Source organism: Pteropus alecto, unplaced genomic scaffold (genome assembly GCF_000325575.1).
Source record: "Pteropus alecto unplaced genomic scaffold, ASM32557v1 scaffold14, whole genome shotgun sequence".
In the NCBI taxonomy this organism is placed as follows: domain Eukaryota; kingdom Metazoa; phylum Chordata; class Mammalia; order Chiroptera; family Pteropodidae; genus Pteropus; species Pteropus alecto.
In genome coordinates, this window is record NW_006436810.1 from 15,657,545 (window position 1) to 15,663,544 (window position 6,000).

Sequence of the window (6,000 nt, forward strand, 5' to 3'; positions counted from 1 at the left end):
CTGCAGAGCTGACGGAAAATAGTTTCTTAGAAATGTGAAAGAAATATGATTCTTCACTCCTTTGGTTATCCACGTGAGTGGGATAATTCACATTTAGTACAATCAGATTTCGTTTCTGGAGGGATCAGGAGTGTAAAATGGATTTTTAATCTCGTAAAAACCAACACGTTAAAACACATTTCACCCTTGATCTCCTGCTCATATGTCACACACTCTGGAAAGTGCCCAGAATTTTAGCAATCGACTGTATGCTGAGGACTCTTAGATCTTTACCTCCAACCCTGCCGCGCCCACCGAATTTTAGATGCATACGTAGCCCCTCCCCCATCACACGCACGTGTCCGCGGACCTCTCCTGGCTATCCGCGGGCACCGAAGTCGCCGGAGCTAGGCTCATTCCCCTTTCTCTGTATTTCCCGTCTGGCGTTTTGTTTCTCAGTGTCTAAGACCAGCCGGCCCATCCTCCAGCATAGGACCCTGGGACTCAGGCTGAGACCTGCCCTGCCCCTCCCCCTGGTCGGTCAGTATCTTAGAGCATCACTTCATCAGGGTCGACCGTCTCCAGACCTCACTCTCCCTCCCTCCCTTCCTGCTGTCCCTGTGCTCATTCCGTAGAATGTCTCCCCCGGATGACCACAACAGCGCAATTACAGGTCTGCTGGCCTCTCATGCTGTGCTCTTCCAACTCAAGTCAAAAACACTTAGAGCCATCTGTCGACCCCCGAGTCCAGCGATGGGCGTCCCCCGCTCATCGCTCTTCCTCCTCGCCGACCAAAGCAACGCTGCTCACAGAGGTGGCACCTGCGGTTCGGAAACGTGAGTGAACTTCTGGCTGTCATGTCACAGTGACGGGGGCGGAGGGCTGCGGCATTTCATGGGGAAGCCAGCGGAGCCAGACGCTCTGCAGTGTGCGAGCTATTTCGCCCATAGACACAAAGCGCTCGTGCAGTTTTAACTTACACGGATTCTTTCCAGTAACGCATCCACCTAGCCTTTGCTTTATTCGGAAAGGTAGCAAATGTTACCTAACACGCAACATTCTCTTGGCATCTGAGTCATCGGTATGGAACGCCTGCAGCAGCCTGCGTCTGGAGCTGTCACAGGGACCATTATTCTGTTAAATTTAAGCACCTCGCTATTTCATAATGTTCTTAATGAGGTTATAGTCAAACATTTTCATAGCTGAATATGTATTATTTTATTATAAGTTAATTTCCTGTTATATTGTCTTCAGATTGCCGTAAAAGCATATTGATTTTTAATATTAAGGTTGCGAGTAAGTTATAGAAACTGCAGATTTCAAGACAGTAAAAAGAACGTTTAACGTGCGTTGTAAGGAGCTGGGAACTGATGAAAACCTGCCATCCAGAATGAAGTCCAAGCCACTTACAAAGGCACACACAGCCCTCCGCAACGGCCACCTGCCTGCTTCTCCAGATCCCTCTCCCACCAACAGCAGCCCATCTTCCTGCACGGCTGGGCTCCCACAATGCCGACTGCTGACGATTCTCTACGATGTGCCTTCACTTACGCCTCTTATTGCCTCCGAGGCCCTGTCTCCACGATCTCAGCGGGCTCACGTCCCTTCTCCGTGGAGCCTTCATTTCATGGGGGCACCAGCGCACATGGGACGATGATGCATCATCCAGTATGGCAGGTTGTGGTGTGACCCCCTAACCCACTGGGAGCCCACTGGGCATGGTGTCTCGTGGTCACTGGTGCTCACATGCTGAACATACTGCATGGACGTACTTAAACACAAGTGTTTATGAGTAAATAAGGGAGCAAATGTGAACTGCTGCTGGGGAGAATATGATGACCAAGGAGACTCATGTAGTAAAGTCCCCTCACAATGTTCCATTGATAACACCCGTCCCACGAGAGCCAGCCACGTCCTTTTAGGAGTTTGGGGCGGGGGGGCCAGGGGAAATGCCATACCAGCATGGCAGCTTCAGAGCAAGCTGAAGGCACAAACAGTGATCATCACTTTACCTTCCGATTTACTCTGCAGCCCAAACCGACTAACGTGAAACGCCGATGTTTTCTAGCGGGCCCACCACCAGCGTGCGCCACACTCAGCGTTAACTGCCAGTCACTCAAGCGGTCTGCTGAAACGCATGGTCCGCATTAACACGGGAGCGGCCCTCACAGCGTCCAGCGTGTGTTCTACCTAAAACTCGCACCATCATGACTCCAGGAAACTGCCGTGCGTGAACAGAGCCAACGAGAGAGGCGAGGGAGAGGAGAACGAAGCCGCCGACCGCGCCAAGTCCAGCCTCGTCCAGCCTCGTGTGATGCGCCCAGGCCTAAGTGAGCAAGCCGCCGCCCACGGGACAGGGAAACGGATGAGGGCTCTCTCTCTCACACACGTCTCCGTGAGACCGGGGAGCCGACAGCTGGGCACACACCACACTCAAAGTGAATCGGTTCAAATGATGAATAAAAAACCTGTACACGCTGTTGCCAGTGGATCGTTACTAACTTATCCAGAATGTCATCACCATAAAGCCAAAAATGTAACTCTAGTACGGTCGCTTACCTAAGACTTCATCCACAAACAAACGAACACATTAATCCTTGACGCAAAGAAACTATGTATAAGTCTGAGTATTTATCGGAAAAACTAGGTTGCTGCTGTCAAAAAACACCTAAGAATAGATATTCCCCCAATAGCGGGGGATGTTCCTCTAGTAGCTGCTTAATGAGAAAATGTGCGAGAGCATTTTATCTGAGGGTCACACAGGTCGGACCACACCACTGATAGGCAAAACTTTCCCATCTCAACCCAGCATTTGTCATTATGCAGACACTGACTGAAGAATAGGAAATACAGGTAATACCTGCTAACCAAATAGTTTTCTCAAGACCAGATGGATTAGACATCACGTATTGAACTTCCTTTCACATACTGTAAATACATATGTAGCTAGAGAAATCACTATTTTTGATGTAATTTTGGTCGAGTTAGTAATACTGACTTTAATTCCCTATGAAACACAAGCGTTAAACAAAAGACAAGAGATTTTGACCTAAGAAACAAGACGATGGATCTCCGAGAATAAGAGGTCAAATGTTGTTAGCTTTTTACTCTTTCCTCGAGGACATTAATTTGAGAACACAAGAGACATTTAAGAATTTTTTTAATAAGTAGAGTCATTTGGACTAAAATTAATTTAAATATATGGGCACAGAGATATTTCTAATTTGAAGTAAGTTAGAAAATTAAAATCAAACAATCCAAAGAGTTTCTGAAACAATGTCTAAAACCAATGCAAAAAAAAAAAGAAAAGAAAAACAAGTCGCCTTGTCAGTCTCAAAATTAAATGTTTGAAATGGTGTCATTATTTAAAAATGTCCCAAATAAGAACGATGATTTTTTTAAGGAAACTTCTTTGCTGAACTACATGTTTCCAAGGTAGACACTGATCAGAGAGAGGTGTGGGGCGAGAACCAGAACGGACCCTCGGGGTTCTCAAGGCAATCGTTAGCACACGACAGGCTCCCTGCGTCAGCGGCATGGAGGCCGGTCCATGAAAGCCGAGTGAGGACAGCCCGATTTCCTCCCTGAGGGGACCTAGTGCGACGGGCTAAGCCATGCCCCTCCAGAAGTCATGTGCTGAGATCCCACCCCCAACACCTCAGAACATCTGGAGACAAGGCCTGCAGAGAGGTACTTAAGAAAAATGTGGTCACGTGGGTGGCCGCTAATCCAATACGGCTGGTGTCATACAAAGAGGCTAGTAAGACACACATACACACGGAGGAAAGAGCACACACAGACAAAGCAAGAAGTCAGAAATCTTCGCCCCCGGGGGAGAGGCCTCAGGAGAAACCAGCCCTGTCCACACCTGGATCTGGGGCTTCCCGCCTCCAGAACTGAGAAAAAATAACAGCTACCATCACATTACAGGCATTAAAAGTCACTGAATATATGTTCTTCTTTACAACATCCTCCCAAATCACAACCCCCACAAACGATTGTTGAAATTATATTATTTTTGTGTTTCATTAAATAGAATATCTTACTAAAATTTCTCGCTCATTTCCTTTAATTTAGAGAATGTGTCCACTATAATATCTTTAATTATATGCATGTGGCTTGTATTGCATTTCTATTGAAAACAGGCTGATCCAGAAAACTGCGTCCCAGGTTCACGTCGAAGGGAGGAGAAAGGAGACACTTCTGGAAGAACAAAGGTTTTTCTTGAATCTAAACAAGAAACTGAAGACTCAAAGGAAAAGAAGGAGGGAACTTCCCAGAGTATGGACATGGACTCTGGGAAAGCTGCCCAGCAACGGAGGGGCCAGCAGTCCCAGAACCGAGCGAGCGGACCGGGCCAGGACCCGCGGAGGGTACTGACTGTAGGCCCAGGGCCATGCAGGCGCTCAGACGTTACTGACACTCACTCGATCAGCGACCTTCTTAGCTGCCCCCGGATACTGACACCAACACCTTCCCCTGGCATCTGGCGGAGACCTCGCTGCCAGCACGGAGCAGGGCAGCTACTCACCCCCAGCAGGAGGGATCGTACTGGTGGTGTAACACGCGACTCACTCCCGTACACCAGATCTCAACCTTATGAACACAGGGATGCCATCCATCCCAGATGACTGTCTGGGTGACGGTGGGACGTGACCTACACGTGGACCGGCAGAGAGTGAGAACCGAGAAAGTCAGCAGTCCCCAACTGGTGACAGTGCTGATGACACCCAGTCACAACCCATCCACGTCGCGAGCATGTTGGCATGGCCTCCAGCTCACCAAACACAAGGGGGGCTTCTGCTCCCCCAAGCAGTACCCTCCAGAGCCGAGAGGGCCGGCTTTACTGCTCTCCCTTCCCCACTGAACCACTGCCAAAACATAAATGGACGTCATGCCCCAAAGTCACGATTTCTGGGGCGGTGAAGCTGTTTATGCCCTGCTATCCTTACCTCTCTTGTCTAGGGCTGGACGTCGCCCTTCTTGAGGACAGGGACCATATCTATATGCCTCCTAATACCCCATCTAATGCCCATGGCATAAGTGATGCTCCGTAAACGTTTGCCGAATTAGTTATCTTGTACATAAACCCAGTTTCAAAGTGTTAATTTTGCTCAACAAGTTCCTCATCTCGGCTGCAACAGATAACCCTGAACTCGTCCAAAGCTCTGGACCAAACGAGGCAAGGTTTGCCCGGCAGAGAACAACTCCAGTCCTCACGCCCCTGTGCCTTTCGCTGGCAATGCTCTATGCTCTTTAACTTAAAAAATCACTGCTGACCTAGCTGACAGTGGCCTTATCAGCATTCACATAGCCAAGCTACACGTCAGCATGCGCACTGTCACCTTATTTGCGAAGGCAGAACGTTAACTTGTGGATTTTAAGCGACAGAGGAGGGTTTCTCATCCTTAGCACTCTTGAAATTTCCAGCCAGATAATTCTTTTTTGGGAAAGCTTTCCAGTGCATCATCCCTGGCCTCTATCCACTAAATACCAGTAGCATCTCCAATTCAGACAACAAAAAAGCCTCCAGAGAGTGCCAAATGTCCTCTGGGTAATGAAACTGCTCCCCAACTGAAAACCACTGCAGTACAGGAAGATAAGCATGAAAGGGAGGGATTTTCTTGCGTCATGATCTGAAAAATGACATCAAATAGGTGAAAGGCAGGGAGTCGCCAAGCGACGGATGTCATCATACAGATATTCTGCTTTTTAATACCTCCATAAAAGCAAATTATAAGACTGGAGAAAATAATGACATCACATGGGGGGGTCAGGCAAGCAACTGGCGAGTCTGACCCACGTCAGAGCTAAGTGTAGAATGAAGGCAAATGGACCACAGCTTGCTGGCTCATTGCTCTCACCGAGCCCCTGTGCTTCAAAGGAAAAAAATACTAAACCTCATGTACCTTGGAGTCATAATAAAACTAGACTAGCACAGTCCATACAGTTATCCCCATGCTTTATGATTTTATTGCACTTAAAGCTTTAAAGACTTAAATGCACAGCCCATTTCCTTAT